The following is a 24,548-nucleotide window of genomic DNA, read 5'->3' on the forward strand; positions in this document are numbered from 1 at the left end:
TGTGATCATACAGAGTTTGGCTGCATTTTTCTTCAGTGAATTTCTACACAATGATCAATTCTAAAACAAAAACCTCACCTCCATACATGTTTCAGTAGGAATCTGATTTAGAATTTTGGAGAAATTATCAACACCTGTGCCACTAGGCGGCACTGTTATGAGGCAGACACTACTTGAGACACTGTGGAAAGATAGAGACTACTGACTGTACAATACTGTGTTGCTCCTCAAACTCATATTATGCTGTTCTGTTAGCCTGTTAATAACCAGCACTTGTCTCGTCTGGACTTTTTTCTGTGCTTTTGTGTGTTTTGGTGTTCTCTGTGATTAAAAATCTGAATTTGAATTTTCCAAAATGGAGGTCCCATGAGGTCCACCAGAAGAGGTGTGACTTCGGCTCTCTATTGGCTGGGTTATTTTGAAAAAATTATTACACAAAACATCTAAGAGTGCAGGAGATACCTGGAGGAAGTTGCAGAAGTTTCACGGAGCAGAGGGGCTGAAGCTCGACTGCATTAAATCAGTCCAAGCCACAATATATTTGAGCACAGTCAGAACAATCCTTAGCACATCCATCCATCCATCCATCCATCCATTTTCGTCCGCTTATCCGGGGCTGGGTCGCGGGGGCAGCTGCCTGAGCAGGGACACCCAGACTTCCCTCTCCCCGGACACTTCCTCCAGCTCTTCTGGGAGGATCCCAAGGCATTCCCAGGCCAGCTGAGTGACATAGTCACACCAGCGTGTCCTGGGTCTTCCTCAGGGTCCCCCTCCCCCCCCGGCGGGACATGCCAGGAACACCTCCCGAGGGAGGCGTCCCGGGGGCATCTGAAACAGATGCCCGAGCCGCCTCAGCTGGCTCCTCTCGATGTGGAGGAGCAGCGGCTCTACTCTGAGCTCCTCCCGGGTGACAGAGCTCCTCACCCTATCTCTAAGGGAGCGCCCTGCCACCCTGCGGAGGAAACTCATTTCAGCCGCTTGTATCCGGGATCTTATTCTTTCGGTCATGACCCAAATTTCTTGGCCATAGGTGAGGGTAGGAACGTAGATTGACCGGTAAATCGAGAGCTTCACCTTTCGACTCAGCTCTCTCTTCACCATGACGGACCGATACAACGACCGCATTACTGCGGCCGCTGCACCGATCCGCCTGTCAATCTCATGTTCCATCCTTCCCTCACTCGTGAACAAGACCCCAAGATACTTAAACTCCTCCACTTGAGGCAGGAACTCTCCCCCAACCCGGAGGGAGCAAGCCACCTTTTTCCGGTCGAGAACCATGGCCTCGGACTTGGAGGTGCTGATTCTCATCCCAGCCGCTTCACACTCGGCTGCAAACCGCCCCAGGACATGCTGGAGGTCCTGTCTCGAAGGAGCCAACAAGACCACATCATCCGCGAAAAGCAGAGATGAAATCCAGTGGCTCCCGAACCAGACCCCCTCTGGCCCGTGGCTGCACCTAGAAATTCTGTCCATAAAAACGATGAACAGAACCGGTGACAAAGGGCAGCCCTAGCGGAGTCCAACATGCACCGGGAACAGGTGACTTACTGCCGGCAATGTGAACCAAGCTCCTGCTCCAGTCGTCCAAGGACTGTACAGCCCTTAACAGAGGGCCTCCAACCCCGTACTCCCGGAGCACCTCCCACAGAATGCCACGAGGGACACGGTCGAATGCTTTCTCCAAGTCCACAAAACATGTGGACTGGTTGGGCAAACTCCCATGAACCCTCGAGCACCCTGTGGAGGGTGTAGAGCTGGTCCAGTGTTCCGCGGCCCGGACGAAAACCGCATTGTTCCTCCTGAATCCGAGGTTCGACTATCGGCCGAATTCTCCTCTCCAGTACCCTGGAATAGACTTTCCCAGGGAGGCTGAGGAGTGTGATCCCCCGATAGTTGGAACACACCCTCCGGTCCCCATTTTTGAATAGGGGGACCAACACCCCTGTCTGCCAGTCCAGAGGCACTGTGCCCGACTGCCACGCGATGCTGCAGAGACGTGTCAACCAAGACAGCCCCACAACATCCAGAGACTTGAGGTACTCAGGGCGGATCTCATCCACCCCCAGTGCTTTGCCACTGAGGAGCTTCCGGACTACCTCAGTGACTTCAGCTTGGGTGATGAATGGGTCAACCTCTGAGTCCCCAGCCTCTGCTTCCTCTATGGAAGGCATGTCAGTGGGATTGAGGAGATCCTCGAAGTATTCCTTCCACCGCCCGACAATGTCCCCAGTCGAGGTCAACAGCTCCCCACCTCCACTGTAAACAGTGTTGGTGGAGGACTGCTTCCCCCTCCTGAGGCGCCGGATAGTTTGCCAGAATTTCTTCGAGGCTGACCGGTAGTCCTCCTCCATGGCCTCCTCGAACTTTTCCCAGACCCGAGTTTTTGCTTCCGCGACTGCCCGTGCTGCCGCACGCTTGGCCTGCCGGTACCCGTCAACTGCCTCAGGAGTCCCCCGGGCCAACCAGGCTCGATAGGACTCCTTCTTCATCTTGACAGCATCCCTTACTTCCGGGGTCCACCACCGGGTTCGGGGATTGCCGCCACGACAGGCACCGGAGACCTTACGGCCACAGCTCTGGACAGCCGCGTCAACAATGGAAGTGGAGAACATGGTCCATTTGGACTCAATGTCCCCAGCCTCCCTCAGGATCTGGTCAAAGCTCTCCCGGAGGTGGGAGTTAAAGATCTCCCTGACAGAGGGTTCCGCCAGACGTTCCCAGCAGACCCTCACAATACGTTTGGGTCTGCCAGGTCTGTCCAGCTTCCTCCCCTGCCAGCGGATCCGACTCACCACCAGGTGGTGATCAGTTGACAGCTCAGCCCCTCTCTTCACCCGAGTGTCCAAGACATACGGCCGGAGGTCAGATGACACGACCACAAAGTCGATCATTGACCTCCGGCCTAGGGTGTCCTGGTGCCACGTGCACATATGGACACCCTTATGCTTGAACATGGTGTTTGTTATGGACAAACTGTGACTAGCACAGAAGTCCAGTAACAAAACACCACTCGGGTTCAGATCGGGGAGTCCGTTCCTCCCAATCAAACCCCTCCAGGTAACACTGTCGCTGCCCACGTGGGTGTTGAAGTCCCCCAGTAGAACAACGGAGTCCCCGGTTGGAGCACTCTCCAGTACCCCTCCCAGGGACTCCAAGAAGGCCGGGTACTCTGCACTGCTGTTCAGCCCATAAGCCAAGACAACAGTGAGAGACCTATCCCTGACCCGAAGGCGCAGGGAAGCGACCTTCTCATCCACTGGGGTAAACTCCAACACATGGCGGCTGAGCTGAGGAGCTATAAGCAAGCCCACACCAGCTCGCCGCCTCTCACCGCGGGCAACCCCAGAGTAGAAGAGAGTCCAGCCTCTCTCAAGGAGTTGGGTTCCAGAGCCCAGACTGTGCGTGGAGGTGAGCCCGACTATTTCTAGCCGGTATTGCTCAACCTCCCGCACCAGCTCAGGCTCTTTCCCCCCCAGTGAGGTGACATTCCATGTCCCCATGGCTAGAGTCACCGTCCGGGGATTGGGTCGCCGGGGCCCCCGCCCACGACTGCCACCCAAATCAGACTGCACCGGCCCCTTCTGAACCCTCCTGCAAGTGGTGAGCCCACCGTAGCACAAGTGGAGTTTATTTGAGTGCAAGGGCAGGGTTTTGAAGGTTTTAAATCATTAAATCATGCTCTACAATAAAAAAGAATGTTTTTTGAATAAAGCCAAATTGTGCAATACGTCAATTTCTACATAATATTGCTTTAAGTACCTCTTTACATAGACGTGTATTGATGTGTTTCAGCAACCAGAAATTGCTCCTACATTTTTTTTTTTGTCTAAAGGTCCTGCAACGTTATCTTTAACTTACAATCTAAATGCAAACTCCAAATAACGAAGAACACAGGTCAGATGGACTTGAAAACGACTTCAGTGTGCGATCACAACTCGCACTATGTGAGTTACCGTCACAACAGATATAAAAAGGTGCTTACCATTAAAAGCTAGAGGACTGTGTCATGAACACAAGTTGTAAATAGTACTAGCACCTGTTTAAATCCATGTGCAGTGTCACCACCTTCCTCCATGCTGAACCCAAATCTCAAATGAGTTACAACATTGATTGAGTTGATTCATATTTGTATGGGAATACAGTTGGTTCGAATACATCAAACTTTATCAGGCACCTGAAAACACACCTGGATAGCTCAGTCACTTGTTAATAAGAAAGTTAACCTCAGCATCTATGGATGGTTAGCAGATATGTTCCGCTCAGCATGAACAGCATTCAAGGGTCAGTTCACTTTCAGTTCAGAATTTCAGAGTTCTTTCCTGAAGTTTAATTATCGGGTTCACATTTGTTTGATATGCATTTCCTAGAATGTCATACATTTCATTCCACAACTCTATAATCACTCCCAATGATGTTGTTTACTATACTCAATTTCAACACCATTTAAATTCAGTTTAATTATCCTTTTACACTACTGAACACCACATATCTGTTTTGTGACACATTGTTTTCTAACATGACATATTAGACAAAGCAAGAAAAAGAAAGACAAAGCAAAACCAAGCTTTAATCACCTCTTCTTGCTCTTCACTCAGTGTCCTTTCTAGGCCAAACCTTTGGAAAGGGACAGCCCACTTTCAGCTCCAGTTGCAAATGGCACTGGTGAAGAAAAAATAATATAAACTACACTCAATAGGTGAAATCTTGGATGCAAAAGCAACAGGCTCAAAGGACCCTTTCTCTCTCAGTTTTTGTTCTCGCGCACTGATTTGCTTCACTGAACAGCCAATCAGAGGGATTTCTTTCACAAATGGGCTCCACTGCCGATCCTACATTCTCAACTGACACGCCAAGCTGACGGTTGTCCATTCCCCAATGTCAGGGCCCTTAGACTCATGGCCAAATCAGGGCGTAGCACCCTTCCCTATAAAACACCATGCATTCATTGCCCATTTTTCCCTTTTCCTCAATTAAGTTAATTTGTCCTCTTTTTTAAATCACAAGGATTTAAAAAAAAACATTCCTTTGAGACCTGCTACATCTGTTTTGAAAATGGAGTGTTGGGGCGCCGTTTGGCTCGATTGGTGGAGCGGGTGTCCCATGTGCTGAGGCTCTGCAGCGAACCCGGGTTCAACTCCCGGCCTGGGTCCCTTTGCTGCGTGTTGCTCCCCCTCTCTCTTTTACTATTCCCTGTCACCCTCTTCAGCTGTATTATCAGTGGAGCAATGGAAGGCCAAAAAAAAATACTTTAAAAAAAAAAAAGAAAAAAGAAAATGGAGTGTTGATGATGAACTGAAGAGTCTTACAGCCTGGGGAAAGCAGCTGTGTCCTGCCTGTACTTACCAATAAAGTTCTCTTGTTTGTGCAGTCATGGGTGTACAGTGTGAACAGAAGGGGTCTGAGCACTCAGCCCTGGGGGTCCTCTGGTGTTGAGCACAAACAAGGAGGTGTGACTGCCAATCAGAACTCTCTGGGGTCTGCTTGTGAAGAAGTCCAATATCCAGTTGCAGGGTGCTGTACTGAAGCGCAGAGTGTTTGTTGACTTCAGCTCAGCATTCATCACAATCTCACCCTTGAAGCTGATTGGAAAAAAAAAAACAGCATCCTGATTCAGCTGAAGCAGGGAGGGACACAGCAGTGGGTTCTAACCATCTTGTTGCAGTAACAAGGTATTTCTGTGTCTCATAATATTGAGAAATAATGAAGTTGTGATTTTCAATACTGGTAAAAATACAGACCCTGCTCTTTCAACTAAACTGATACAGACTAGCTGCATTGAGGCGATGTGCTGCACAGCATGCACCACCAGAGGTCAGTCTCTTCTGATAGAAGTGGCACCTGAGCTGAGACAGATGACAGGTGACTGTGAGTGGTGGAAATAATGTTACAGGACAAGTAAAAAAGAAAAGGTCTTAAATATAGGAAGAAGAATGTGTGAGACAAAAATGGTGAAGGATTCCAATGATGTTATAGGAGTGCAATGATAGACCAGTGGACTGCTTTTCAAATCATATCATATATCACTTGAGGATACTGGTCAGATTACATGCAGCTGAGCCACAAAAGACTCAATACTTCTTTTTTTCACATATACATAGCGCTCCCCAGCACCTGTAGACAGTTTAATATGGAAAATTGGTAGAACTGCCTTTTAAAGCAGTCATTGTGGAAACTGAAAACAGTGCGCGTCTTTGCAGATACGCTGTCAGGTGATACTTATCTGACCAGCTCATCCAGGGTGGAAGAAGGAGAGGGAGCACAAAAAAATAGGAGAGACCAGCAGCAGGCCCAGAGGGAGGAGCCACCTGTAGCCAGTCTTCTGGCAAGGACAGTGTTTGCAACAAGATCAACTGTCACTGTAGTGGAGTAGTTGGTTGTATATATGCAGTAAGATGGCACTGATATGGAGGAACAGTGACTTCAGTGGTTGAAATTAAATAAAACATTCTTCTCTTTGTTAACTCTATCTTGAAAGAGAGAGAGAGAGAGTGAGAGAGAGAGAGATCAGATAGATATATGTTGTGGAGGATCAGTAATGGTAAATTTCATCTTATCTTGCTCCACCACTCACAGTGTATTCAAACTATGTCACCAGTCTCCACATCTCCCACTGTTCCAGCTGAACGAGTAGAAAAGCCTTCACAGCTGAATGACGCACCAGTGTCCTGAGCTGTAGTTGTGTGGATGTATGAACAGCACAATGTCACATCTGCCTCATCACTGAGATGCACTTGCACATAGGAGCACTCAAACATGCTGACACGTAATGACGTCAATGCTTAAATAGGTTAATGATGAATGTGGAGAAGCACTTGACTTGGAGATGGAGCATAATGCACATACAGTACACCTGCTGCATGAGATATTCTGACAAACCCTGTGTCTTAAGCACATATGCAGAGAGTTAACAAAGAGAAGAATGTTTTATTTAATTTCAACCACTAACCACTGTTCCTCCATATCATTGCCATCTTACTGCATATATACAACCAGATACTCCACTACAGTGACAGTTGATCTTGTTGCAAACACTGATATATCTCCCTCTCTTTCGAGATGGATGGATGGATGGATGGATGGATGGATAGATGGATAGATAGATAGATAGATAGATAGATAGATAGATAGATAGATGGATGATCACATTGATACTTCAAACAAATACAGGTAGTATATCATCAGAGTATACCTCTACAACACTGTTATGCACTGCACGTTCTGTAGATAATTGTAATTAAGTTTAAAATATTTGAAACTAAAATTCTTACATATTGCCCCTTTAAGCAATGTGGCTAATTGCGGAACTTTGTACTTTTGGGTCAGTTATATCTTTAAGACTAGCTATGATGCAAAACATCTGAATTTGAATAGCAGAGAAGGATCCCATGGAAGCCAATATGGGACATTATTGAAATAATAATTAAACTTGGAAATTAAGATGTAATTCCACTGTTGCCATTTAATATTCCCTATACGTATGTGTTATAGTGAAAATGCAATTATCCCATTTTCATTTTGCGAAAACATCAAACGCTATTTTCATTTCTGTTTTCAATTTGTTTGCATATTGATTTAAATCGTGACTTAAATATAATAATAATAAGAAGAAGAATATTGTCCACTTTGGGTTAGGTGCTAATGTGGAATTACATTTTAATTTTTTAATTTACATAAGAATTTGTGACGAAGCCCACTATGTGCTTCCATACACAGATGGAATCATTTCGTTTTTGCAGGAAACGATATTGATATTTCAATTGGATAGACTGTCTCGCAAATAAACGTTTTTCACTCTGTATGTAAATACATTTCTTCTTTGAATTTATATAGACTACTGAAACGAAATAACTAAACCAATACAGTTTGGAACAGATATCTACAGTGCGTGTTTCCTCTGTCAGTGTCTCGCTGTATGGTCAAAGATGGGAGGTGGGAGGCGCGCGGGCACACACACACACACACACACACATTGCCTACATTCGGCATCCACTGCTGATGTTAGACTCCAGTCATGTCGACCCTCCTCAGCACCATCAGCACCACCATCTTTATGGCTTTTCTACAAAGATGTAAGTATCCCGGCTCCACCGTCCTCTCGGTCCCTTTCCTAACTTCACAGCGCCGTGTCTGTCGCTGAAATGTGCGTGTATCTGCGGATCTCTTCGAAGAGCTGCGATCACCGGTGGTAGCGAGGCTTCATTATTTCCAAGCGGGTCAGCCTGGGATGTTCTGGGTTGCGCAGCGGTGGACTGTGTCGGGGGAGAGGCTCAGCAGTGGAGCCATAATGAACACTAGGAGGGATATCAGACAAACAGGCGATCACCTACATTATTACATTACAGAGAAAAATATCGATATTTGATAGGTTGGTGGAAACTCATCAGTCCCGCTGATGCGCTATGCGGCGCTGTGGGGAGATGGGCTACTAGCCATGGTTGGGTGCACTTGGTGCCGCAGCTTCAGTGTTTTTTTTCTCACCATTTATTCTTTACTGTACCGAACCGACGGGGAACATTTGAGTGACGAGGTTTCACCAAGGCTGGCAGGGAGAGCGGATTTACGTGTTGCGTTCAGGTGTCGTCAGTTTCCCGGGAATCTGTGATGGGGTTTGGCGTCATGTTACTTGGGATGAGAGGAAACGCCACAGGAATGTAACTTCCATTTCAAGCACTATCTTTGTTTCGGTTGAAAGATGTGCATGCATCTGATACGGCCCGGTTGGAGCTGATTTGTACAATAGCTCTGATCCTGTTTGGTGATGTCTGTGTGCCTGAACGATCATTTTTTAACTCAAGAAAGTGTGTTTGTCATAAAACTAAGGTCCGAAAATATTGAGCCTGATTAGAAAGATCACACACACTTGACGTCATCTCGTTGACTCTCACTGACACCTTTCAAAGCTGGTCCTGTATATTGGCTGGCACACAGAACTGACACTCTTAAAACAATATTACCACATAGCTGTAGCTGTTAATATGGCCAGACTTGAGATTGTTCATACTTTTTCTGTGCTGAGGTGCTACTGTATGTATTGTATGTTTTCTGTTGCTGCTTATGAGCTAATAAAAACAGGGTTAGGTGTGAGAAAACTGTGGTCTGGGTTAAAATGACCCCTTCACTTAAACACTCATTTAAAAAGGATAACTTCTCCCCCAATAGCACACATATGTCTCGCAGACATAACTTAAGTTTGTTGCGCAGACGGCTGCAAGACATATGTTTGTTACTCGTGAATATTTTTTAAAACATTTTCTCCCTGAGTTCCTAAACTTTGACATTGTAAAACACGTGATTGGTCAGTTTAGCTGATGGTCCTCAAAAAATATTAGGCCATTTATGAGATTCCAGAAACACCACCACCACGGAAACAGATTGTGCTGATGTCTGCAGCCCCAGTTTTTGCCTCTGGTTTACATTAGGTAACCACTATATGGAGAGAGACTTGAAACAGCTGGGTAACAACATATTTTCTCTGCTGAATGATGAAAATAGTTTCAAGGTAAAATACAAGTTGTAAGTTCTCATCCAGATATAGCTGGCAGGCTGCCATTGTTGATTTGATTCAGAAAGAGGTACACCTTAGGAAGCAGCTTAAAAATCTTGTAGCTTAAGCCTGCAGAGGACCGACTGTCTTTTTCATCTAGATGGTTAGAAGAAGTTCACAATCAAACCAGGCTTGTGCTTTTCTGAAACACTTTTCATGTTCCCTAATGGAACCAGAACAAGCCTGTGGTTAGGGAAGTCCTGCAGCTTGAGGTGGCATAGCCTGAATAAAAGTATCTCTAGCTAGGATGCTCACAACCCAAAGGATGAATTGTAGCCTGGAATGTTACACGTGGCTGATGACTTCCTGTAGTTGATTAATACAAGCCTTTGTCCCACTGAACATTATAAAGTTGCAGTATGGAAAAACTGTCCATCTGTTGAAATCATACTCCCAACAAACAGGGCGGCATATCACCTGAGTAACTGCTAACTGATGCTACCGGTATTATTTTGTATACATGGATGACTGTAGCTACTGTTAGCTTGTTATGTGAGTTAGCTGTGCAGCTAGCTGTTCTACTGGGTGCTTTGGACTGCTTTTGGATGATTAACATGCTAACTTCAGTAGATAGGACAGAACCAGATACACAGAGACTTGGACACATCAGGAGAGAGCTTGAAGAAAAGTCCGCGAGGTAGTTGGACTCTGTGTTGCCCAGAGTCGGCCGGCACACGGGCCCTAACATGGTGTATTATGGCTGGACCGTCCAGCCCCGCCTTCCCGCAGGCTGCTGCCATTACCTTCTCAAATGATATGCAAACCGCGCTCTACTTGCCCCTCCCCTCAGGCCCCTCCCTCTCGACGCCAAAACAGTGACAGAAAGTTGAAACTGAAAGCTCGGGGAGCAGACCAGAGCACTGCTGTCGGCGCTGCCGCCCCGGCTTGGAGCAACAGGCTGTTCTACTGTTGTGCTAACTGTGGCTAATGCTCCGTGCTCGGCGCCCCAGTACTACTTACACACTCCATACACATAGAGACCGGAGCTCGGGAGCTGCAGGACAGAACCAGATACACAGAGACTTGGACACATCAGGAGAGAGCTTGAAGAAAAGTCTGCGAGGTAGTTGGACTCTGTGTTGCCCAGCGACGGCCGGCACACGGGCCCTAACATGTTGTATTGTGGCTGGACCGTCCAGCCCCGCCTTCCCGCAGGCTGCTGCCATTACCTTCTCAAATGATATGCAAACCACGCTCTACTTGCCCCTCCCCTCAGGCCCCTCCCTCTCGACGCCAAAACAGTGACAGAAAGTTGAAACTGAAAATCAGTGACACTGAAAAAAAACTGACATTGTAAAAAAATCTGTCACTGAAAAAAAAGTGACATGAAGAAAAAATCTGAAGATTGTCATTGAAAAATACAAAAAAATCCAAATAAAATAAAATGATAAGATTTTCGGATTTGAATTATTTGAATTACTTTCTTTTTTCAGTGCCAATACTTGTTTCAATGCCAATACAACTGTTTTCAATACAAATGTTTCAATGACAATGTTTCTTTTTTCAGTACTGGTTTTGTTTTCAATGCCAATTTTTTTTTTGGATGCCAAATTTTAAAGTCACCGTTCTGGCTCCATAATTTTCTCTATGATTAAGACAATGCTATACTGGTCTGGTTGACTCTGATGACTGTCAATTAAATGCAGACATACACTCACCCGTGGCATGATGAAGCAGTTTTGAAAAAAACTGTCTGTTAACAGTTTCTAAATTAATGCGCTGTAGCCGATATCTAAATTATGAAACCATAGTAACAGGGATGCAGTCAAAGTCTTCGTTCACAATATTTTGCAACACACTAAAAAGCTTAATGTGTACACCGTACACTCATACACCGTATTTACAACACTGAGTGTGGTCTCTCAGTGCATCGTCCTGTGGCTGTGACACACAATCTCTCTCCCTGTGAACTTACTGATACTTTGTATCAGCAGTATTCATCTTACATCTCATTCACTGTTCAGTTCACTACTTCAGGTTGAGCCCGACAGTAAACATGAACTGAAATCTTGATATTGATATTGAGGACAATGACATGGCTGGAGTAGCTAATCTTGTTAGTCAACTGTACACAAAGTTATTGACTTTGAATCTTGCTAGCATAATGTTAGCATTCTAGCTATTGTAATAGCCAAAGGGTTCTATGAGATGAGTTGGCTAGGTTATCTCCAGTTGTCAAATCATATTTAAGGTTGATCCTGTTTACTCGAGTTGTGAACAATGTTTCCTTGTATAAGAACCTTATGGGATGGATATAATTAATGCCAACTATTAGTCAAACACTCCTATAAAACAGACTACTGGTTTGTGAAAAATGGAATCGTAAACACACCAAAATAAAAAATCCAAAAGTCTTTTATCGCTATGGCTCGCCGAGATGCTGTCGTTCAACCATACCAGTTTGACCCAGAATCGGACCCAGAAGGAGAGGCTCCTGAAGAAGTACAGACTCTGTGGCTGCAGCAGGGCGTTTCAGAATGGTTAGTGTGTCTGTATAATGTTAGTTTTCAGTTTCAAGCTGACTTCACCATACTCTAGGCAACTGTAAATACTATCCAAACGTGGCGACACTTACCTGTGGCTCAGGTGCAGTTGCTGGGTCCGGTATGGTTGGGACTGATCCTTTTACGAGGGTCAGGGTCAAGTCAAGTCAAAGCCAGCTTTGTACTGACCCTCGTTACTGAAGCAGTCCGATGTGAAGTGGTTAGCACACACATACAAACTAACAGGAAGCGCAGCCAACACGTTGTCGTTAAAAATTAAACACAACCACTGTCTCCTCTGTTGTTCTCTTGCTGGGACAGAATATAGGCACTGATGTTGATTTGTACAACCACAACAGAGCAATTTGTGTGTCTCGCTCTGACATTGCGAAACACTGCCAGCTTACCGCTGGACACACCAAACTTTACCTCGGGGATGGACGCCCCCCTCTCGGATATCTTCTACCACCACGCAGAGGAGGCCGGCCTATGAACATCTCTCCTTTCGTTACACAATGACAGTAGCTGAATCTGAACAGCCTGTCGGAGCACTGTTTTACCATTGGGTGGACTGCAGAGACCGTGCAGGACTCGTTTGCTTTCCTCATTCTGGGAGTTGGTAGGCTCAGGGAGGACCAGCTTATATGTGCAGACACCAGAGAAAATGTGATTTTCATAATATGGGACCTTTAATCCCAATAAGGCACATCCTGTCAGGCCTGATCCCTTTTTGTAAGCAACAGAGACCTGGCAAACCTTGTATAAGCATGTGACGACTGAGTGTTTGTTGGTCAGCTCCACTTTGTAAGCCTAAATGTTTAGAAAAAAATGTCTTGGATAAAACATAGAGATTGGATATATTTGAGTGATTGGAATGCACAGTTTAGTCAGTTGTCATTGAATTTATGTGCCTTGTGAGTGGTTACGTAGATTTGTTATTGTGTAATGGGTAAGACAAACCATTTGCAGTATGTCAGACAGCTTTTCCGAAAACGTAAGTGGCATCTAATTTAGCAAGTAATATTCCAGATCTAGCTGGTACAGACTAAAGCTGTGCCTTGATTCAATTCCAACCACATTGAGAACTTGTGGAAGAAATAAATATTCCATCTAGAATGATTTATTCACATCTTAAAGTTGTCTCAGACAGTCATGTTAGCGTGTCAGTCAGTGAGGATGAGGGGGACCAGCAAATGACCAATGAATCTTAATTGTGGACTGCAGGTGCTGAACAAATAACATCTAAGTTCTAATGCATTAAACTTGACTTTTAAAAATGTGACAGCCCTACACAGACATACAGGCTCAGATTCAGGCTTTTGTGATGCATAAAGCTCTGGTTGTTTGTTTTCTTGTTTTGACTTTCTGTTTATGTAAATTGTATTGTTGTATTGTTAATTGTTGAATTAAAATTAGACAACATGAGCAGTCACTTTGAGATTTTTTGTTGCTTTAGTCCCCTGCAGAACTATGGTACAGCTAGTAGAACTGTTAACAATGACCAGTCACATGTTAAACATTAGCATTAGTTGCAATCATTAATTTACCTGAATGACATTATAGCCTATTAGCTGGTTGATCTACATGATGAGAGCTGACCTCAGTTCAAGGGACCCTCATGTGCTGGAGATGTTTATAGGTTTGTTATGTGAGTCGCCCTAGTTGCTCAGTTTGTAGTGCATGTGCCACATGTACACGGGCTATGTCCTCACTGTAGCAGCCCAAGATTCAGGTCCGACCCGTTTGCCTTTTGCTGCATGGTATCCCTCCCCCGACTTCAAGCTGTCCTGTCCAATAAATCCTTGAAAAAAGGCCCAAAGAATGTGTGATTCAACAGCAAAACTTAGGTGAAAATATATATACATTGTTAAGTGCTTTTAAAAAAAAAATGCAAATCTGTTTTAATACAGGAGCCACCAGTTGACTGATATTTTTATCACTTAAGTGAAATTGAAATAAAAAATTTAAATAAAATACCTCAGCTCTTAGTTTTTCTGTACTATTTCAGATGGCTAAAATAATCTTAACAGCACAGCTCAGCTGAAGACTTTGTTCTCTGGATGGATGCTGGATGAAACTCACTTTGCCTTACCTGTCATTTTGTCCTTGCCATGCTTTCTTCTCCATCTGAAACTCTAAAACTAGCTGGAGGTGGGTGGTCTGCTCAATCATTCTCTGGTAAAGCCGCTGGAAAAAGTCCAAAAGGGCCAAGAGTAGCAGAGAGCTTTGCTTTACATGTAGTTGGCTGTAACAGTAGTGCTGTTTGTTGAAGAAGGCAAAGGGAGATAAAGGGGTTTGGAGAGCATGTTTTAAGTTGGTATTTGTGAGTAAATGTGTGGGAGGAGAGGGCAGTGGAAGACCTACAACACTACACAGTGTGTGTAAGGTAAAATAAGGGAAAAGACTGTGTTAATTGTCCTAAAATTCTCAGTGTTGTTTTGGTCCGTCTTTGAGGAAGAGGAATGAAAGCCTTTGTTCAGCTTTCTTGTCTTGAGAAACCATTAAACCCATTTAGCAGAGTGCACCCAGAAGACCTCGACCCCCTGTAGAGATTTTGAATACAGTCTAAAATCAATTCCAGTTTTGATCCCCTAAATTTACATTTACATTTAAATTTAGGGCATTTAGCCGATGCTTTTGGCAAAGCGGCTTACAATAATTATATTTGTATATTTAAGTAATAATGAATTGTTAACCACATATGTGCTGAGTGAGACATTTTGCAAAATGTCAAAATTGACTTCTCTCTGCTGGACAAACACATGGCAGTACTGGCAATAAAATGCTTGAAAGCCAGCCCCAACCTGCATAAAAATATTAACAAGAAATACAGTATGTAAATCTAGAGATGTTGAACAATGTTAGCTACTTGGACAATAAACCAATAAACAAATGCCTCTTCATGGTGTAATCAAACAAAAAATGTGCTCCCATTAGTAATAAAATGTGCAAACTGAAGGTGTATAGAGGCTTGGATTTCTAGGAGTTAAAGAATAATCAGTTTCCTCACTAGACATGGGGCGGCCAAGTAAACGCGATATAGAGCCTTGACAAACCAGAGTGTCTTGCTGGCAGTCTGAGGGGATGAGGTTCTCAGTGAGCCAGGGACAGATTCAGAATGAATGTGAGAGCCACCTTGGTGCCATTCCCCAACTCCTTTAAGCCTTCACAAAAGATGATTGGCTGGAAAGGGAATGCCCCAAGCTGCTTCAAGTTTTAAACAATGGCACTCCCACACTATTTAACTGTGAAACTAATGTATCTGTGATAAGCATACATCAGCCAGTAAACACACAGCACACATTTCAGTCAGTGTGTTTACATGACACTCAAGAAAAACGAATTATTGGGTAAGTCCGACTATGATCGGATTTTTAAGATGCATGATTACACCTTAGTCTAACTAAAATCGGACCGGATCAGATTTCTCATAGTCGGATTAAAACACCTAGGTAATTCGATTGATAGTCACATTACTTGTGCATTTATACGTTCTATCAGATTGGATTCAGATTTTGCGTTCTGCGCAGGCTCAAGATTTTTTTCCCTGGGCCATGAGCCGGAAGTAGAAGGACGGCAGCAACGGCGGCGGCGGTGCGGCTTTCCTCCGAAATAACCGCAAGCAAGGGTTCCATTGTGCATCTAGTTTGTGTAATTATCATGTACACCATATACGAAATGTACAAAGATGTAGCTTCCTCTTGCCTTTCGTACGCCATCTTTCTTAAATGCCGAGGCAGAGTTAACTATGGCTGTAATCTGACTAAGCTGTGCATATAAACGTACTGACTGTAGTTAAGAACATAAAATGGAAGATAATAGCCTTGAAGCTTAATTTGCTCCTGGTCCGGTCCAGAAAGGTCTAACACTGACAGAGAACTTCAATAAAGTTCAATAACTGAAACTCAAATAAACTTTGAATACCAATCATAGATATACAATACGAGAAAAATGTAGTTATGTTAACATCAATCATGTTCTGCAAGAAATGCCTGACAAGCTCAAATGAATGTAAGTATTCTCATGAATTCTATCTGTGGAAAGCGACAAATTGATCCCAGATTTTAGGACGCTACTAAAATGATGTAATGTCTCATCTCCTCTAGATATGTTCTTATTTAACTTTGCATGAGTCTTAAACTGGGACTCTAACACATTATCTTTTAGACCCTACCCGACTGAATGCACGGCCACTGGAACCAAGGCAAATGCACCCTGAACCCCTGTACTTCATCTGAACTCGGAACTGAACTAGGATTCCACTAAATTGGAAAGAAAGTCAGTTTAGAGCTGATGTAATGCCAGATGATAGGCCTACACAACCGAGATCAGCTACTGACCACCCTCTGAATGAAAGGATTTGCAATGCAGAGTAAAATAACGAGTTTCCTCATGATCACCTGTGTGTGTGTTACGTGTTGAAAAGGTCATATGATGACAGAACAGAGTTCTCTTATAATTCTCTCTACCGCCGTCACCCCTTTCCTTTGTTTTCTCGCCATGTTCTTTGACTCGTGCTCTCTATCCATGTCACGCTGTCCCCCTCAGTCATTCTTAATTCCCTCTCATCTCTCTGCGTCTCTGTCGTCCTATTTTGAAGTCTTCTTCTCCATGTGTCTCTCTCTGCACTTTCTAGCTGACTGCCCACTGTCCATGCATGACCCCCACTACACACACACACACACACACACACACACACACACACACACACACTGAATTGGCCTTCAGCTGTGCTCACAGATAAGGCTCCATGTCCTTGAGGATCTCTCTCTCTCTCCCTCCCGCTCTCTCTCTATCTCTTGGCTTTATCATTATTTTGCTTTGTTCATTTTGTCATACATGATGTTAGGCATGACACTTGTCAATGTTCGCTTGCAAAACTTAATTTTTTTTTGGATAGCACTGGTTATATACAGTACATATGTACATGAACATGCTGTGGATTTTTTGAGTGCTTGTAGTCCTGTGCTCTCTTGGCTAGGAACACAGTCCACACGTCGAGTACAACAGCTGAACCTGGGGCGTTGTGGTGGGGTCTCTTTAAAGATGTGGGTGCAGCAGTCCAGCTGGTCAGGTCCATCAGCCCTGTATAATGTCCTTTTCATGTCTAAATGCTATCAGATTTTGCATGTTGAAAATGTTGAAAATCTCTCGTCTTAGTCATAGACCTTATTTCAGGCATTTAACTGAATTTCGGATGACCCATTTCGGATTCACATTTCTGAGTAGAGGTGTGCAAAAAGCCAATAGAAATTGGAGAATAAGTTAAGAAAATGGAGAATTTGGTTTTTATTATTGCAGAAATTAATACCCATAGCAAACACAAGTTTCACAAGTCACACATTTTGACATTTTGATTTATCAGTCTAGAAGCTGGAAAGTTATGCTGCTTGTAACATGTATTTAACGTAAGTAGCAGGAAAATAATGTTTAAAAGCCTTTATTAAAATGGCATTAAAGGCCAACAATAATAAACTGCACCATTTTGACTGGAAGGTCTTCGTCAGGTTGTGTGGAAGGAAAGAGAGTTCACTTACTCATTTGAAAAGAACAATTTTAAATGTGTTTTTATTGAAAAAGTTATTATTAGTTATTGTAGCAAAGAAAATGCTCTTGACTACATGAACTACAGTCCCCCTCCTTCCTCCCCAATCCAACCTCTTCTCCTGCCAGCTTTTGAGTTGGTTACTGTAGCACCACCTATGTACAAATCATAGTAAAAAAAAAAAACAGACCTCTGTCAATAAGTGCATTCTAGTTGTCAGTGTGTGCAGTTGTGGCCTTTATACCATGGATTTGACCTATGGAGGATGATGCGTTAAACAAATAGGCTTCTCTTCCTTTTTATGAGGCCTGCCGCTTATTGGGAGTGGAGGTACAGTATATGGCACCTAAGTTGGCTGATACTCCACCATGTTTGCAGAAATATGTGATCTTGCTGACAGACAGACACAGGTGAAAGCGTTTCCTTCCACCCCTGAAGGGATGGCAGAAGTAAAAATTATGATAATGCAACACTTTTCTCACTATATGTGCTATTATTACATTACGAGCTGTTATTACATTATGGGCGATATCAATAAGGCTCTTAATGTAATACGTTTTTCATTATTACATTATGCTCAAAGCCCTTACTACGTTATGCATCCGTGATTTTATTACATTATGAATCGATTATTACATTATGAACTTTTATTACATTGAAATTATTACATTATGAACTTTTATTACATTGAAATTATTACATTATGAGCCGTTATTACATTATTAGCCATTATTAAATTATTAGTTGTTACACTACTCCAGAGCAAGCTGCATGTAATCTGATGTTTGTTGCTATGGCGCCGTACTAGGTGGCAGCCTGTAACAGCAGCTCCTGTGGGTTTTCAAGTTTTTTCGTAGTTTTTGTTGTATTTCTGTTCTGATTTCCGTTGAACTTTGGCAACTCTTCTCCAGAGACTGAGAGAAGACGAACACTTAACTTTTTTTTCTTTTTAAAACATTTTTAAGGCACTTTCATGATGTTTTTGCTCACCCTAGCAACGGAGGGTCAGGAGCGCATCATTGAGCGCATTGTTTAAACACGCGACCAGCTGATTGCGCTGTGCAAACCTGCACTGCTGTGTGAACCTGCACTGCTGCCCGGAACCAGGCCTGAGGTCCTGAAGGAGCTGCGGAGGAGACACCAGGGGTGCAGAGCCGGAGTGAAATGGAGGGTGAAGAAGAGGAGACACAGAACGGCTGTACCGGCGATCGTCATGGGGAACGTGAGGTCTCTGGGGAACAAGACTGACGAGCTCACCGCGCTGATAAAGTCTCAGAGGGAATATCGTGAGTGCAGTGTGTTGTGTTTCACGGAGACATGGCTCCACTCACACATCCCGGACCACAGCGTGGCGGTACCCGGCTTCAGCACTGTTCGGGCGGACAGGGACCTGACAAGCAGCGGAAGGAAGAAAGGAGGAGGGATTGCACTGTATGTGAGTGAGAGGTGGTGTAATCCCGGACATGTTCATGTGAAGGAACGTCTCTGTAGCCCGGACATTGAACTGCTGACTGTGGGGATGCGGCCTTATTATTTGCCCCGGGAATTCACCGCCATCATCATCAGTGTGTACGTTCCTCCTTCAGCTGATGCAGCGGTGGCCTATGACGTCATCCACTCCGCTGTTGCCCAGATACAGACGCAGCATCCTGACGCATTTATTGTCATCACTGGGGTTTTCAATCATGTCTCACTGGACAAAACCCTCCCAACATTTCATCAGTATGTTGACTGCCCCACCAGAGACTGTAACACACTGGATTTTTTATATGCAAATGCTAAGGATGCATACAGTCCCACAGCCCTCCCCCCGCTTGGAAGATCTGACCACAACCTGGTCCTGCTGACCCCTACGTATGTCCCTCTTGTTCAGCGGCAGCCTGTCCACACTAGGAGCGTGAGGAGGTGGACTCAGGAGGCTGCTGACGCACTACAGGACTGCTTTGAGTCGACAGACTGGGATGCCCTCGTTGAGCTGCATGGAGAGGATCTCGACAGCATGACCCACTGCATCACAGAATACATCAAGTTCTGTGAACACACCACCATGCCAACCCGAACTGTACACTGCTTCCCTAATAATAAGCCGTGGATCACCTGAAAGCCCTTCTTAACAAGAAGAAGAGGGCGTTCAGGTCTGGAGACAGGGAAGAACTGAGGAGAGTGCAGCATGAACTCAGGGATATGCTGAGGGCCTGTAAAGACGCCTACAAGAGGAAGCTAGAGGCCAAACTTCAGCAGAACAATGTGAGGGATGTGTGGACTGGTATGAAGCAGATCACTGGGTGTAAGGTGAGCAGCAGACAGTCATCGGGCAGCCTGGAGAGGGCAAACGAGCTGAACAGATTCTTCAATAGGTTCAGCTCACAGCCTTCTGTCGTCTCCCTGACACCTCCAGACCCCCACACACCCTCACTGCCCCAAATGCTTCCTCCCCTCCCCCCTCACTCCCCTGATGTGAGCCCTCCTGTGCAGCACCTTTCCTCCTCCTCCTCCTCCTCCTCCTCCTCCTCCTCCTCTTCCTCTTCCTCTTCCTCCTCCACCTCCTCCTCCTCCTCCTCTTCCACCTCCACCTCCTCCTCCACTTCCTCGTCCTCCACTGAAGACATCAGCAGCCTCCCCCGCATGACTGTGACTGCAGGCCAGGTTAGGAGACAGCTGGAGAGACTCCACCAGCAGAAGGCTGCAGGCCCTGACGGTATCAGCCCCAGGGTCCTGAAGACATGTGCCAGCCAACTGTCTCCTGTCCTAAAACACCTCTACAACCTGAGCCTGGGTCAGGAGAGAATACCAGTGCTTTGGAAGACATCCTGCCTGGTTCCTGTTCCAAAGAAGTCAACACCATCAGACCTCAATGACTATCGACCAGTGGCCCTCACATCTTACGTCATGGAGGTGCTGGAGAGACTGGTCTTGGCCAACCTGAGGCCGCAGGTGAGAGCTCTGCTAGACCCTCTGCAATTTGCTTACCAGCCCCACTTGGGAGTTGATGACGCTGTCATCTACCTGCTGCAACGAGCCCATTCGCACCTGGATGGTGGAGGAGGCACTGTGAGAATCACATTCTTTGATTTTTCTAGTGCTTTTAACACCATTCAGCCACTGCTACTGGGGGAGAAGCTGCGGGTGATGGGTGTAGACGACACAATGATCTCCTGGATTACTGACTACCTAACAGGCAGGCCACAGTTTGTCCGTATGGGCAGTGTTCTGTCTGATGCGGTGGTTAGTGATACAGGAGCTCCACAGGGGACTGTACTGTCTCCTTTCCTGTTCACCTTATACACCACTGACTTTCAGTACAACACCGGGTCGTGTCACCTGCAGAAGTTTTCTGACGTCTTGGCTGTTGTTGGGTGTATAAGTGAGGGACAGGAGGAGGAGTACAGGGCACTGGTGGACAACTTTGTGGAGTGGACTGGACAGAATCACCTGTGGCTGAACATCAGCAAGACCAGAGAGATGGTGATAGATTTCAGGAAGAAAAGGAAGACAGCTTTCCAACAACTGCACATTCTGGGAAGGGATGTGGAGGCGGTGGAGGATTATAAGTACCTTGGTGTTACCATCAACCACAGACTGGACTAGAGATCTAACACTGAAGCTGTTTACAAGAAGGGGATGAGCAGACTTTACTTCCTGAGGAAGCTGAGATCCTTCAACGTGTGCAGCAAGATGTTGGAGATCTTTTATCAGTCTGTGGTGGCCAGTGTACTTTTCTTTGCTGTAGTTTGTTGGGGAAGCAGCATTGGAGCCAGCGACACCAACAGACTCAACAAACTGATCAGGAAGGCTGGCTCTGTGATTGGCTGCAAACAGGACACTCTGGAGGCCGTGGTGGAGAGGAGGACACTGAAAAAACTGTTATCCATCATGGATAATCCTCTCCACCCTCTCCAACTCACACTGGTCAGACAGCGGAGCACCTTCTCCGGAAGGCTGCTTCAGCTTCGCTGTCATAGCAATATGTTGGGAATCGTTATTGATTATTGATTATTAATTAATATGTTATTATTAATTAATTACATTTATTATAGTTGATTAATGAAACCTAGGTAACTATGAGTCATTAATGAACACGGGGCACCACCCTGAAATCAGGGATCAATAATCAAATGATTTACCTTTGAGTCTCCTAGCCTGAAAATTAGTCAACTTGTCAATATTATGAAATTATCAATAATTAGACAAGAGGGAAGGCGTGAATCCGAGCACTGACCATCTCAACCAGCAGTTATTACGATATGAGATTGTGCAAAACAATCACAGATGTTGCTCAGTTAAAGTCAACAGTGTTTATTAAAGCTTTCTCCACAGAACGAACCACTTACTTTAACAAACAACAATTTCCTTCACAAAGCTAGCAACATCAAAACATAAGCAAGCCAAACAGGTACCTGGGTGGAGGCGTGTGTGTGTGTGTGTGTGTGTGCGTGTGTGTGGCAGGAAGTCCCCAATAAAGACTACAAAGATGGCCGAACGTGGCTTGGAAAGTCACGTTCACTGGACTACAAATTGGTGGGCGTGACTTGGGAAGTCTCGTCGGAGAGACTACAGGAGACACCGGACGTGACTTAGTGTCACGCGAGAGCGCGAATTCCGAGATGATGAATTCAGATTCACTGATTCATATACCTGGAACTCAAACATGGCGGCTGTGACTGTATCGACCAAAGGTGATCACTACACATGCGCGCGAGGTTTGAACAAAGGCAGCGGTTGCGCCGTCTTTGATCTCGTGTGCGGTTTGGTCACACGAGGGGTGAATTTACAGGGATGATAGCCACAGTCCCAAAAAGGTAGCCGTGCTACCGGGGAAGTCCGTCTTTACAGTCAATAAAGGGAATATGCTGGACACACATCTTATGTTATAGCGGGGTTGTTAACTGTAAGTTTACAACAGATCGCCATGTATCTCCGTGTGTGTGTGTGTGTGTGTGTGTGTGTGTGTGTGTGTGTGTTAGTAAAAGAGGGAAGAAGCTAAGACGACAAAGAAACAAACACAACAGCCATGTGGTGCACAGCGGTCGTCTCTCCCTCGAACAGTGGCCGGCAAGCGAACCGAGGTTCGTTTGTCGTCCGCTGATCGAGCCGGAATACGACGTCTTGTAGTCACACACGGCGGCAAGACCGTACAGGCTGGATTAGCCTGAATGAGCTCCTAGCGAGCGTAGCATACACAGTTAGCACACAGTACGGGTAACCGTAAATCGGACTCAGCGGTCCTTTCACAATAAAACAAAAGCACAACAAAGAAAAACACGCTATATACTATCTGTTTCTGCCCAAACAAAAGCCTCTTACTTGGGATGCCGCTTGTTGCGGTAGCGTGGGGTCCATCTGACCCGAAGCTCCAACTCGGTCGGGAGCGCGGGCGCGGAATCAGCTTTAGCGTCCTCCAGCTGATGGCAGGCTGTCCACAGCGATATGTCGACTCGATGGAAGGGACGGTTTCGTTCCTTCTGAAGATTCTTTTCTTCCTTCTGCAGGTAGTGAGGAAACGGCTGGGTTGTACAGCGTTCCTCTCGGGATCCAAAACAATTATGACGAACGTCTGAACAAAAATGAAAGTGAAACAAAAACAGTCTCTGTCTTGTCCAGCGAGGAGGGAACTGAAATCAGCTCAAGCAAAAGTGGGGAAAAATGAAAAACGTTTCTCGGAGTTGTACCCTTATGGCAGCAGTTGCGTGAAACCGAAGTCTCTTCACAACGGATGCTGCCTGAGTAGAAAGAGCAGGAGGGTTGCGTGACCTTTTAATGTGGGAGTGACGTCATTGTGATCCTGGCGGAGCTTCCGGGCTCACAGCCAATAGGGACCCGGGTGACGTCTTGGGGGCAGGTCAATCTGGTCACGTTTTTCACACCTGGTCGGCATTTTTCCCTGTTCTTTGTTTGGTAGTTCCTCGTGTGAGGCCCTAGTAGTTAGGCTTCTGGTTTCAACTACAGGCCTCTCTTGGTCCCTTTGTTTGAGACATGTGCATGAGGGCACGAGGCCCAACAAATGGATACAGGAAATCTTTCCTGCCACAAGCCATCACTTTATACAATAACTCTCTCACCTCTGCCTGACAGAGAACTCTGATCTCTCTACTGTTTGTATATATTATTATTGTTTATAATATATTTTGCATATTTTGTTTTGTTGTATATATTGTTATTGTTTATTGTATATAGCACACTGTGCATTGTATATATACACTATGCATATATTGCCTTCTATTTATGTTATGTACAAAGTGTTTTATTTGTGGACCCACTACTGCTGTAACAAAAAAATTTCACTGTCGGGGATCATTAAAGTAATTCTATCTATCTATCTATCTATCTATCTATCTATCTATCTATTTATCTATCCATCTATCTATAATTTGCCTCCAATGATGTCACTCAGTGGTTATGTTGCATTATGGGTAATTGTAGGCACCAGGTTTTGAAAGGCAGTTGGACTCATAATGGACAGTTAAAAACAAATGATCTAAATCAAAACATTCTTCATTCTTTTCAAAAGCTACTGTCGTGTTTTACCTCATGCATCATTTTCCCACCTATATTTAATTTATTTATGCAGGAGGCTGCACTGCTCAGTTTTGTTTACATCTGCCAAAGAAATAACAGCAACAAAAATGTCTGATGTGTCGAGGTTGTATGTCTCTGTTCCTCGCTTCTGCTTCTCCAGATCATTGTAAAGTGTAAAGTGTGTAAAGTGTATAGACTGTAAATAAACATACAAATAATAAAATGATAAATAACACATACAGTAAAAAGAATGAAATGCTGACAGTTGCATTATTACTAAAGCTTTTTGGTCTACATGAATGCCATTACTGCAAACACTCTGATGATGAGGCATACCACTGGCTTTTGTGTTTGACTGCAGGGGGTTGTGGGTCCATTAATAAATGAATCAACCATGTGATGAAGACATATGGCCCTGCTCTGATTTGCCCTTGGCTGGTACTGTGTGTGTGCTCCT

At 44.9% G+C, this 24,548-nt stretch overlaps 1 protein-coding gene across 2 annotated transcripts in view; it reads left to right on the forward strand.

The window, feature by feature from the left end:
- Positions 1-7,939: 7,939 nt before the first annotated feature.
- The window catches only part of LOC115576437 (TANK-binding kinase 1-binding protein 1-like), a 41,342-nt gene continuing 24,733 nt past the window's right edge, over positions 7,940-24,548 (forward strand). Inside the window, exon 1 of one of the 2 annotated variants that reach the window (XM_030409038.1) lies at positions 7,940-8,072. The gene's annotated coding sequence lies outside the window, so the exon portion shown is untranslated. The remainder of the gene's footprint in view (positions 8,073-24,548) is intronic. The other variant, XM_030409037.1, reaches the window with a different exon arrangement.

Source organism: Sparus aurata, chromosome 23, assembly GCF_900880675.1.
Source record: "Sparus aurata chromosome 23, fSpaAur1.1, whole genome shotgun sequence".
NCBI classification, from domain to species: domain Eukaryota; kingdom Metazoa; phylum Chordata; class Actinopteri; order Spariformes; family Sparidae; genus Sparus; species Sparus aurata.